Raw genomic sequence first — 12439 nt, 5'->3', positions numbered from 1 at the left:
TTTACTGGACACAAAATTCCAGTTAAAATGTGGTGAAGCTGAAGGAAGGAAACAACCTCTTTCTGCTCTGCAGGTGAGGATGATGTCATCTTCCTCCTTTACAGAACAATGTGACACTGCTCACGAAACATCATTCAACTGAAAGCTGAGCTGGATTCTGCTCTCTGGAACTAAGACAAAGTTTTGGCGAATGAGGAACCCAGACAGGAAGACGGTAACTTAATATGGTGCATGTAAAGTGAGAAGAGAAACTGCTGCTCCAGTGGAGCTGATGATTGGCTGACAACAGAAGAATGTGATTGTTCTGCTGAAAGTGTGCAATAGGGACAAACACAGCTCCACCAATCAAACAGCATATTAAAGATGGAAATTCCACACCAGTGCTAAACGTGGAGAAACAGTGGCATGAGGCCGAGGCTCCATCCAAAGACCTGGACCTGGTCTGGATTCCTGGGTGTCAGGGTGCACTCTGCCTCTAGTGGTCAGACTGGGTCTACCTGTAATTAGGATGGTTAATACAGGTGACGTGTGTGTGTGTGTGTGTTGGTGTGTGTGTGTGTGTGTGTGTGTGTGTGTGTGTGTGTGTGTGTGTGTGTGCTCTGCTATTCTAACCTGCTGATTGTTTGTTAACATGATTACTTGAATTTACTTATAGTAGGGCAAAATAGTATTTAGTCAGCCCCTGACTGTGCAAGTTCTCCTACTTAGAAAGATGAGAGAGGTCTGTAATTTTCATCATAGGTACACTTCAGTTATGAGAGACAAAATGAGAAAAAAAAAAAAAAATCCAGAAAATCACATTGTACGATTTTTAAAGAATTTATTTGTAAATTATGGTGGAAAATAAGTATTTGATCACCCACAAACAAGATTTCTGGCTCTCACAGACCTGTAACTTCTCTTCTGTCCTCCACCTGTTACCTGTATTAATGGTGTCTGTTGGAACTCGTTATCTGTATAAAAGACACCTGTCCACAGCCTCAAACAGTCATACTCCAAACTCAGCCATGGCCAAGACCAAAGAGCTGTCGAAGGACACCAAGAAGAAAATTGTAGATGTTCACCAGGCTGGGAAGAGTGAATCTACAATAGTCAAGCAGGTTGGCATGAATAAATCAACTGTGGGAGCAATTGTAAGAAAATGGAAGGCATACAAGACCATTGATAATCTCCCTCAATCTGGGGCTCCATGCAAGATCTCATCCCGTGGAGTCAAAATGATCATGAGAACGGTGAGCAAAAATCCCAGAACTACACAAAGGAACCTGATGAATGACCTGCAGAGAGCTGGGACCAAAGTAACAAAGGCTACACACTATGCAGAGAGGGACTCAAATCCTGCAGTGCCAGGTGTGTTCCCCTGCTTAAGCCAGTACGTGTCCAAGCCCATCTGAAGTTTGCCAGAGAACATATGGATGATCCAGAAGAGGATTGGGAGAATATCATGTGGTCAGATGAAACCAAAATAGAACATTTGGTAAAACTCAACTCGTCATGTTTGGAGGAAGAAGAATGCTGAGTTGCATTCCAAGAACACCATATCTACTGTGAAGCATGGGGGTGGAAACATCATGCTTTGGGGCTGTTTTTCTGCAAAGGGGACAGGACAACTGATCTGTGTTAAGGGAAGAATGAACGTGGCCATGTATCGTGTGATCTTAAGCCAAAACCTCCTTCCATCAGTGAGAGCATTGAAGCTGCAACGTGGCTGGGTCTTCCAGCATGGCAATGATCCCAAACACACCGCTCAGGCAATGAAGGAGTGGCTCCGTAAAAGCATTTCAAGGTCCTGGAGTGGCCAAGCCAGTCTCCAGACCTCAACCCCATAGCAAATTTGTTGAGGGAGTTGAAAGTCCATGTTGCCCAGTAACAGCCCCCAAACATCACTGCTCTAGAGGAGATCTGCATGGAGGAATTGGCCAAAATACCAGCTACAGTGTGTACAAACCTGGCAAAGACTTACAGGAAACATTTGACCTCTGTCATTGCCAACAAAGATTATGTTACAAAGTATTGAGTTGAACTTTTGTTATTGACTAAATGCTTATTTTCCACCATAATTTACAAATAAATTATTTAAAAATCCTACAATGTGATTTCCTGGATTTTTTTTTCTCATTTTGTCTCTCACAGTTGAAGTGTACCTATGTTGAAAATTACAGACCTCTCTTGTCTTTTTAAGTAGGAGAACTTGCACAATCAGGGACTGACTAAATACTTTTTTGCCCCACTGTACATAAGAAAATCTTCCTCTCACCCCCTGTAGAGAGGTTGGTATGTGTGTTCCTCAAGCTCAGGTCCTGTACCAGAGGTCTGGGAGTTGGAGGGTTCAGTGCAGGATCTTAACTGTTCCCAGGATTGCACTCTTCTGGACAGAGACCTTTGATGTTGTGCCTGGAATCTGCTGGAGGCACTCTTTCAATTTGGGGTTACATCTCCAACTGCAAAGGTCTCAAAGACATTCTAGAAAGGGCAGAGAAGGTGCAGGCTTTCTTTGCAACCATCCATTCCACCAGGTGATTTCACTGATAATTTCTATCCACTACAGGCATATGTACTGATGGCCTGGATCTTATCCCGACCATTGAGGTGGCTTTTCAGCATCTGCCTTATCTTCTGGAGGTATTTGGCTGTCATTGACCTTCTTGCCTCTTCGTCATGGTTCTGATAGGCTTGTGGGATTCCCAGGTACTTGAAGCTGTCCTGAATGTCCACTATCCTGCCTTCTGGTAACTCCACCCCCTCAGTCTGGATCACCTTCCCTCTCTTTGCCACCATACAGCCACATTTATCCAATCCAAATGACACCCCAATATCCTCACTTTAGATCCTGGTGAGGTGGATCAGTGAGTCAATGTCTCGTTCACTCTTGGCATACAGCTCGATGTCATCCATGTACAAGACGTGACTCATGGTTATTCCACACAATATCCATAGCCACTATTTGTGATGAGTTGGCTGAGGGGATTGAGGCCCATGCAATACAGCATTGGGGACAGTGTCTCACCTTGGTATATTCTGCACTTGATGGTGACTTGTGTGATTGCCTTGGAGTTGGCCTCCAGTGACATCTTCCACAGTCCCACTGAGTTCCTGATGAAGGTTATCAGTGCACAGTTAGCCTTTTATAGTGCCAAGGAACCCAGGATCCATGTATGAGGCATTGAGTCATAGGCCTTCTTGTAATCCAGGCTGTGCTCAGGTTGGTCTCCCTGGTCTTCAATTCCTGGTGGACTGCTTGGTCAACCAGTAGCTGGTGCTTTGACCCTCTGGTATTGTTTCCAATTCCTTCTGAGCTGTGCTCGTGTTGATTCATGTGCCAACTCCTCTTGGTTGGAGAGGTGGGAAATTAGTCGATAATTTGAGTGTGCCATAGTCTTGTGGAGGTCCTTCATGATCAGGATTGTCCTGTGCTGTGTGAGCCAGCCTGTTGTTCATACTCAACCCATTTGTCCTGCCAGTTGCACATAGAGCACCGTCAGCTTCTTCAGGCAGTAGGTGTGGATCATATCAGGCCCTGGTGCTGTCCAGCTCTTCATCCCTGAGCCTCATTGTTGGATTTCTGCCTTTGTAATGTTGACTGGTTCTTGTTTTGGGAGGTGGCTGTGGTGTGCTCTTAGGTCCAACACCTACTTGGCATAAGTGCTGTGTGATGCCTCTTTCTCTTACTGTTTTCCCTTTCAGCCTGGAGTACACCTTGGATGGGTCTTTGGAGAAAAGGCGATTCATTTTCTTGAACTCTGCTTCTTTGAACTTTGAGTAATGACCAAAAGAATAAGGTTATGCATACAAGTGACAAAAACAAGATTTCGCCATTGGGTATCTGGGCTTAAACTCAGGGACAGGAGTGAGAAGTTCAAATATCTGCGAGTGACTCTGAGCGGAGACATACAGATTTTCAATACAGTACCACAATATTCATATTTGAAGTCAAAGACATATCCAGTGACTTAGAGAAGTTCATGTATCTATCCCTGGACTGGCTGTAGGTAAAAGTGAAGATGTGTATGGACAAGAATAATTTTTTTGTTGAGTTTGTCAAATCATTTAACTCCAACATAGACAGGAGGTAAAGAAAAAAAAAAACATTATGGAATTAGAAGGGACTGCTTCCCAAAACACCTGATGACCAACCAGGTCTGCCAGATGTTTTCAACAGCTTTGGGTTATTTATGACAGTAAAAGTTGGAAACATTGGCTTTGTTTCCAAAATCAAGGCAATGATCAAGAACAGGTATGACACTGCACACCACACGGAATTAAACGGAGGTCTGAATCACAGACGTCTTAACACAGTCCTTACATGTCCACAATGGAGCAGCCAGCTATAAACAAATGATCATAGCCTCCATTAAACCCATTATTGCCAGGAAAGCCGGCCAGCAAATCTTATCAGAGAGGCGCTCCTCACCAATGTCAGGGATGTTTGAGACATCCCATTTGGTTGTGTACATGAATCATTATCACAATGCGCCTTGTCAGCACACCATCTCCGGGAAACGGACATTAGCAGTGAAAATGAGATTACAGCGGACAAAAAGCACTGGAGACAGAAAGGTCAGTCTGACAGGAAAAGAGATTAGAGAACCCACACCAGACCGCCTGAGACTTCAGGTTCATGTCTAACGGGTCGAGTCCATGACACAGGAAAGGGTTAATACATAACCCTGACAACTCAAAATCATTTTCAAATACATAGAAAACATGAGAGCAGGTCAACAGTCTGCCTGGTCCACTTAACACGAAAAAAAAAATGCTCACCAATTTACCGTGAGTAGGAAATGAGTGAATCTCCATTTGAACAACGACCTGTGTCATGTCGTGAAACACAACTTCATAAAATTTAAACCAAGAAAACAAAAAAAAAAATAAGTTGACACTTATCTTCCTTTGTTTTGTGAAAATCTTTAAAAAGGAAGCTGATTTTCTTGATTCAGTTAAAGGTAACTAGTTTAATTGGACTAGTACATTTGGACTTGCTTACAGAACGGAGGTTTTATACATGGTGCCATAAATCACTCATTAACAAAAATGTGCAGAAGCAGAACCTCATCAGTGTCACCCCAGGTGCTGCAGAAATGTTCCACTGGAAAATGGAGCCAGATCGGAGGATCGGAAGAAATTAAGGGCCCTGTCCCACTGGGGAGACAATTAACTGCACATGAATTGAGTATACAAATTGCGGGCGTTTGTTGTCTCCACAACAAAAATGGCCAAAAAATGACAAATGCCCCAAGATGAATTACGGATATATTAATAATATATAGCGAATATATGATGAACAATCACGGTTATATAATGCATGTAGTGAGGAAACAGATCCGACACACTGAGATTATCACGGCAGTATTACGGGTGTATTATGAATGCATCAATGCATTCTCACCAAATTTGCACCACAGATACATATTAGGTGATGGAAGACTCCACTGAATTTTGGAGGTGATCCAGATCCAGATTGACAGATGTCAGAAATCTCAGATTGGTTTTGTTGTTTTATTTTTACCCAAAGCCAAAATATGGCCACTGGGTATTACAAAGACTTTGCATCTGTCCATCCATCTGTCTTTGATCAGCATAGGTACAGTCCTACTTCTGGGAGGGTCTTCAAATTCACAGGGAGCATTCTTGGGACACAGACCTTGGACAAGTTCAAAGGTGGCTAACCTTGACATATTTTAAGTGGTCAATCTTTCTACAGACTCTTTCACTGATTGCATGCTCATATGCACTTTAATATTGCATTATATTCTTATGTTTTGGTAAAATATATTCATCCCAGATGGATGTGAATTAGAATGAAGTCTCTTTCTCAGCAGCAGCTCTGCTGAGCTGTCTGTGGTACTGAAGCAAGCTGCACGTGGGATATGCCTGCCCCAAATGTGCATGTTTGGTGCAACAGGTGGGTAGCACTGTTCTGCGCACATGAAACACTGCTCAACTAAACCCACATGGAGCTCTGTGACTCAAACGATTTAGTACCTAAAAATAATGACAGGAATGCTCTCACAAGCTTGAGGGTGAGTCTGTTTATATTTAAAAATGTATATTTTGAGGTATATATTATAAAATGTTCAACATGAGGAACGCTTTCTGAGGTGCAGTCAAATGACAGTCAGCATCTGCAGCAACATGTGCACGCTGCTGTCATGTGTATGTGGTAAAGGGGTGAACCCATGTCGTCTGGCATACTATGCAACACAGCCAGACACACATAGGCACACCCTGACACAGTTTTCCCATGATGCGCACCATAACAGATGCATCATGATATAAAATCCATCAGGTGTAGGTTTGTTTTACTGGGGTTAGTGCTGTCTGTACACTTGCAGAGGTGCTCTTGTAAAGAGGAGAAACAATAAAATACTGATTAATCCAGTCTTCTGCAGGCTCATTTGCAGGATGATTTAAAGGATGTTATACAAAACCCAATTCCATTGACGTTGGGACGTTGCGTAAAATGTAAATAAAAACAGAATACAATGATTTGCAAATCCTCTTCAACCTATATTCAATTGAATACACCACAAAGACAAGATATTTAATGTTCAAACTGATAAACTTTATTGTTTTTGTGCAAATATTTGCTCATTTTGAAATGGATGCCTGCAATACGTTTCAAAAAAGCTGGGACAGTGGTATGTTTACCACTGTGTTAAATCACCTTTCCTTCTAACAACACTCAATAAGTGTTTGGGAACTGAGAACACTAATTGTTGAATGAATGAATGAATGAATGAATGAATGAATGAATGAATGAATGAATGAATGAATGAAAACTGTTTATTTCGAACATTTGATACAACAACAATTACAAGATAGATCAGTAAAGACAACAACAAAAAAGTTCCTACTGTGTCCCAACATGTCCGAAAAGGGGTAGGGTGAAGCATCAGCTTATTTATCCCTACCCCTTCTTCCTCACAACCAGTGATACCCTTTGCCACATATACACATAGATTCCTACACACCTAAACCGATATCAATATATATATATATCAATATATATATATATATATATATATATATATATATATATATATATATATATATATATCAACATACATACACATACATATACATACATATACATATATACACACATATATACACAAACATAAATATACACCTACACATACCTACTTACATACAAAATACTATATACAAGGTCTGTCAATAAAGTTACGGTCCTTTTTATTTTTTTCAAAAACTATATGGATTTCATTCATATGTTTTTATGTCAGACATGCTTGAACCCTCGTGCGCATGCGTGAGTTTTTCCACGCCTGTCGGTGACGTCATTCGCCTGTGAGCACTCCTTGTGGGAGGAGTCGTCCAGCCCCTCGTCGGAATTCCTTTGTCTGAGAAGTTGCTGAGAGACTGGCGCTTTGTTTGATCAAAATTTTTTCTAAACCTCTGAGACACATCGAAGTGGACACGGTTCGAAAAATTAAGCTGGTTTTCGGTGAAAATTTTAACGGCTGATGAGAGATTTTGAGGTGATACTGTCACTTTAAGGACTTCCCACAGAGCGGGACGTCGCGCAGCGCTCTCAGGCGCCGTCGTCAGCCTGTTTCAAGCTGAAAACCTCCACATTTCAGGCTCTATTGATCCAGGACGTCGTAAGAGAACAGAGAAGTTTCAGAAGAAGTCGGTTTCAGCATTTTATCCGGATATTCCACTGTTAAAGGAGATTTTTTTAATGAAAGACATGCGGACGGATTGCAGCGTCGGCTCGCAGCCGCCGCGATGCTCTGCCACAGGAAAAACACCTCTGTTGGAAGCCTTAAGGACAAGCTGGAACATGTCCAGCTGTTAAACAATTTCTCATATACTCACTCCACTGAAAGCCATCAAAAGCCGCCTGGATTTTACAAATGGTTATCAACACGGAGGTGTTTTTCCTGTGCCGCCGCACCGCGCCAGCTGCATCCCGACGCGCGGACCCGTCTGCACGTCTTTCATTAAAAAAATCTCCTTTAACAGTGGAATATCCGGATAAAATGCTGAAACCGACTTCTTCTGAAACTTCTCTGTTCTCTCACGACGTCCTGGATCAATAGAGCCTGAAATGTGGAGGTTTTCAGCTTGAAACAGGCTGACGACGGCGGCTGAGAGCGCTGCGCGACGTCCCGCTCCGTGGGAAGTCCTTAAAGCGACAGTATCACCTCAAAATCTCTCATCAGCCGTTAAAATTTTCACCGAAAACCAGCTTAATTTTTCGAACTGTGTCCACTTCGATGTGTCTCACAGGTTTAGAAAAAATTTTGATCAAACAAAGCGCCAGTCTCTCAGCAACTTCTCAGACAAAGGAATTCCGACAAGGGGCTGGATGACTCCTCCCACAAGGAGTGCTCACAGGCGAATGACGTCACCGACAGGCGTGGAAAAACTCACGCATGCGCACGAGGGTTCAAGCATGTCTGACGTAAAACATATGAATGAAATCCATATAGTTTTTGAAAAAAATAAAAAGGACCTATACTTTATTGACAGCCCTCGTATTTACAAGCCGAAGCAAAAAACAAAAACACCCTAACCCTCATTACCCTTCCTCCTCCCTATACCTAGAAAAAACCATATTTTTGTACCGCTGTTTGAACTGGTTCATGCTTGGACATTGCTTGAGCCCCACTCCCAATCTGTTCCACATCCTCACCCCACAGACAGAAATACAGAAACCTTTTAATGTTGTTCGTGCCCACTGATGCTTTAAATTAAATTCCCCCCTCAGACTGCAATCCCCTGATCTGTTAAAAACATATTTTTAATATTTGCTGGAAGTGAATTGTTTATTGCTTTATGCACGATTTGTACTGTTTGAAAATGAACCAAGTCTGTGAATTTTAAGAATTTGGATTGTAAAAATAGTGGATTTGTATGATCTCTATAGCCACTATTATGAATAATTCTTATAGCTCTTTTCTGCATTACTGATAGTGATTGTGTTGTACCTTTATAAGTATTACCCCATACCTCTGCACAGTACTGTAAATATGGTAAAACCAGTGAGCAGTAAAGAATGCGGAGTGAGTTGTGGTCCAGAATATGTTTCGCTTTGTTTAGAACTGAAATGCTTCTTGACAGTTTACTTTGTATATGTTTTATATGAGTCTTCCAGTTTATCTTATCATCTGTTATCACCCCCAGAAACTTATTTTCATGTACCCTTTCAATATCTACCCCCTCGACTTGTAACTGATTTACTTAAGTTTAATGATAATTTGTTTCTGTCAAACCATATTTTCAATTTTCCCATTTCTATACTGATCCTCCTCAGTAACTCCTGCAAATCCCCCCCTGAACAAAAAATGCTTGTGTCATCTGCAAATAACACTAATTTTAATATTTTGGAAACACTGGCAATATCATTTATATAAATTAGAAACAGTTTTGGACCCAATACTGACCCCTGTGGGACGCCACAAGCATTGTCCAAGCATGATGTATATTCCCCCAACTTCACAAACTGTTTTCTGTTACTTAAGTAGCTTCTCACCCAGTGCAACACCAACCCCTAATCCCATACTGTTCAAGTTTACTGATTAATATGTCATGATTGATTGTATCAAAAGCCTTTTTAATGTCTATGTTAAAGATTTTGTATATATGTTATCACTGTTAAACGTTTGTACATTTGTCTTCTTTCTCATGAGAACGATGTTGTGCTGTTTTGCACTTCACCCTGAGAATGTATGTGTTATTCAACCTTGTTTAGCTTTGTCTTCTTTCTCACGAGAACGGTGTTGTGCTGTTTTGCACTTCACCCTGAGAACGTACGTGTTATTCAACCTTGTTTTAGCTTTGTCTTCTTTCTCATGAGAACGGAGATGTGCTGTTTGCACCTGTCTTAATGCAATCCTGAGAATTCAATTTTGTTTTAGCACTCTGGGGTCAATCTGAGCTGGGAATGAAGGACTGGATGTACTTATTGTTATAACATAAGTTTGTTTTCGCAGCCTCTAACGACTGGGAGCAAGAGAACGTTTTGACTATTGTGATGTGGTGTTTAGTGTGAAGGAGTGTGGAAGACAGGACACTTCAGGCAGATGCAGAACAGCTGATACCTGCAACAGACGAACGAGATGTGCTGACCTGAAGTGTTCTTCCTTACAGCTGCACTTGACGTATGCGTTTATGTTATGGGAAGAAACTTGTCTTGCGTCATTACCCCCACCCTTAGGACAAGTTTCTTGTTTATGTGATGAGGGCGTCTCTTAATAAAAGAGCGGAAAAGCAGGCCAGACTTTAGTGTAGCCTTGGTGTACAGCCTGGCCGCACTCCGCGCGTAATATTTGATTTTCTGTCTCACTGGTGTTTCTTGACTCTGTTTGTCTTGTTAAAGGTTTTAAAAATGTTTGGAGGAGAAAATACCCAACATTGACTGGGGGCTACGTCCGGGATCTCAACAATACCGGAGGTGTCCGGCGGAGGTCGTCAAGTCCAGACGTAAATCCTTGGCCAAGGTCTGATCGATCGATTGATCGTGTCTGCAATTGTCGACCACCGTTGGCATCGTCTGGTTGACGAGATTTTCCCGAAGACGACAGACAGGAAGTCGAGTCAGTGAGTAAAATTTCTTTGTAAACAGTACTGAGTGAGTGGTGATCAGATCACATAAAACAGTTAAATTCCGCAAGCGATGATACAGAATCGCCTGTTAATGCAAAGCAGTTAAACTCTGTAAGGAGGGTGCGGACTCCTCTGTTTTAATACGCGTACCGGTAGGGGATAAAAGTGATCACATAAAACAGTTAAACTCCGTAAGCGATGATACAGAATCGCCTGTTAATGCAAAGCAGTTAAACTCTGTAAGGAGGGTGGACTCCTCTACGGTTGCGAGGGACGCAAGTAGTTAAATTCCGGAAGGAGGATACGGACTCCTCTGTTTTAATACGTAAAGGAAATCCCGGGTAGAAATACGTGCACTGTAAAAAAGCAGTTAAATTTGGCAGGGACGGCGGAGTCCCCTAAGGCAGGACATTAGTTAAATTTCACGGGAGGGCGAGCTCCCCTGACATAAGAATACGCGTACGATTATTAGGAGTGTTTCTATGTGTAAATAGTGTTTTGCGCAAGTGTAAATAACTGTGTGAAAGTGTAATACTTTGGACAACGTTAGTGACAACCGTGCGTGTGGAAGCAGAGGCAAGTGATTCCGCTTCCTACGGGGAGGTGAAAGGAATCAACCACACGACGGCAAATTAATTGTCACGTCCAAAGAAAGTGTGAAAACTTCAGATTTAGAACACCCTAGGTGTGCCCCCGTCTGAAGTCCAAATTATAACAAGGGATAATAAAAATGGGGGGTAAGACGTCTAAAAATAAGGAAAATTTATCAACTGACGACTGGAAAGTTATGGAGGCAAAAAATCCAAAAGCAACAAAGAAATTGGAGACCTGGATAAATAAACATGACTTTGACGGACGACTGAACCTGATCAGTATACAGAAGCTAAAGAAGGAGTTAGAACGGGAACATAAAGGTGATGAGAAAAAGATGCAGAAAGTAGGGGCAGATTTAGTGGCATTTTGGGAGGAAGAAGCAGAGAACAGACAGAAAGGAGCAGAGAAGCGACGATTAGAGAAAGCAAGGAAAAAGAAAGCTGTAGGTAAGGCAGAAGAAGATGTGATAATTCAGCACAGAGAGCCAGAACAGCCTCAACAATCACCGCCGGCTGGATCGTCGGTGACAAAGAGACCTTTATCTCCTCTACCAGAGGATGACGATGTACCGCCACCACAGTATGATTTGGCGGTAAAACCTAAGGTAAAAAGAGAAAAACCAGAAAAACCACAAACACGCAGTCAAGCGAAAGTGCCTACAGCCCCTCCCATGGTGGAACATAGTGATCAGGGAGGTGCCTATCCTATGATAGAAGTACCAAATCCTCGTGCAGGAACAGCAGGACAGCTACCAACCATGCTCGTTTATCGGACATGGAATGCTGATGATATCAAAGCAGCAGTCGACATGATACCATCGCCACATGTCGATATTGAGGGATTTATGCAGGATATAGAAAACATTAGAACATCTTACCACCTTAATGGACCTGAAGTCCAACAGGTGTGGATGAAAGCATGTGGCCCTAAATGGAGTCAGGTACGCGGAGACTGGAATCCTGCAGATCAACAAGGCGTGCCACTGACACATGATGATCTAGTCTTGAAAACAAGAGTGGAAGCTATGATTACACGTGCAAAAGGAGTGTTAGGACCAAAGATAAATTATACTGAAATTACCAGGACAACTCAGAAAGAAGGAGAGCCATGGACAGAGTTTAGGTGCAGATTTGAGAATGTGTTTAGGGTCCATAGTGGCATATTGCCAGAAACACCTGTGTATGAACAACAATTGAAAAACGCTCTGATCCAACATTCCAATAAGGATATAAAAGCTTGGATACAGAAACATTGGATTGGATTGCCTACAGGC

At 42.1% G+C, this 12439-nt stretch overlaps 1 protein-coding gene and 1 long non-coding RNA gene across 3 annotated transcripts in view; one reads left to right on the top strand and one right to left on the bottom strand.

The window, feature by feature from the left end:
- Nucleotides 1–12439, bottom strand: part of fhit (fragile histidine triad diadenosine triphosphatase) — a 1159287-nt gene that overhangs the window by 800100 nt on the left and 346748 nt on the right. The gene's annotated exons all lie outside the window — the stretch shown is intronic.
- Nucleotides 2991–10765, top strand: LOC117507688. Its single transcript, XR_004559837.1, has 3 exons — nt 2991–3089; nt 6293–6296; nt 10755–10765. It is a non-coding gene; the product is annotated as an uncharacterized LOC117507688 (long non-coding RNA).

Source organism: Thalassophryne amazonica, chromosome 3 (assembly GCF_902500255.1).
Source record: "Thalassophryne amazonica chromosome 3, fThaAma1.1, whole genome shotgun sequence".
NCBI lineage: Eukaryota > Metazoa > Chordata > Actinopteri > Batrachoidiformes > Batrachoididae > Thalassophryne > Thalassophryne amazonica.
This window is presented reverse-complemented; position numbering and strand designations above follow the sequence as displayed.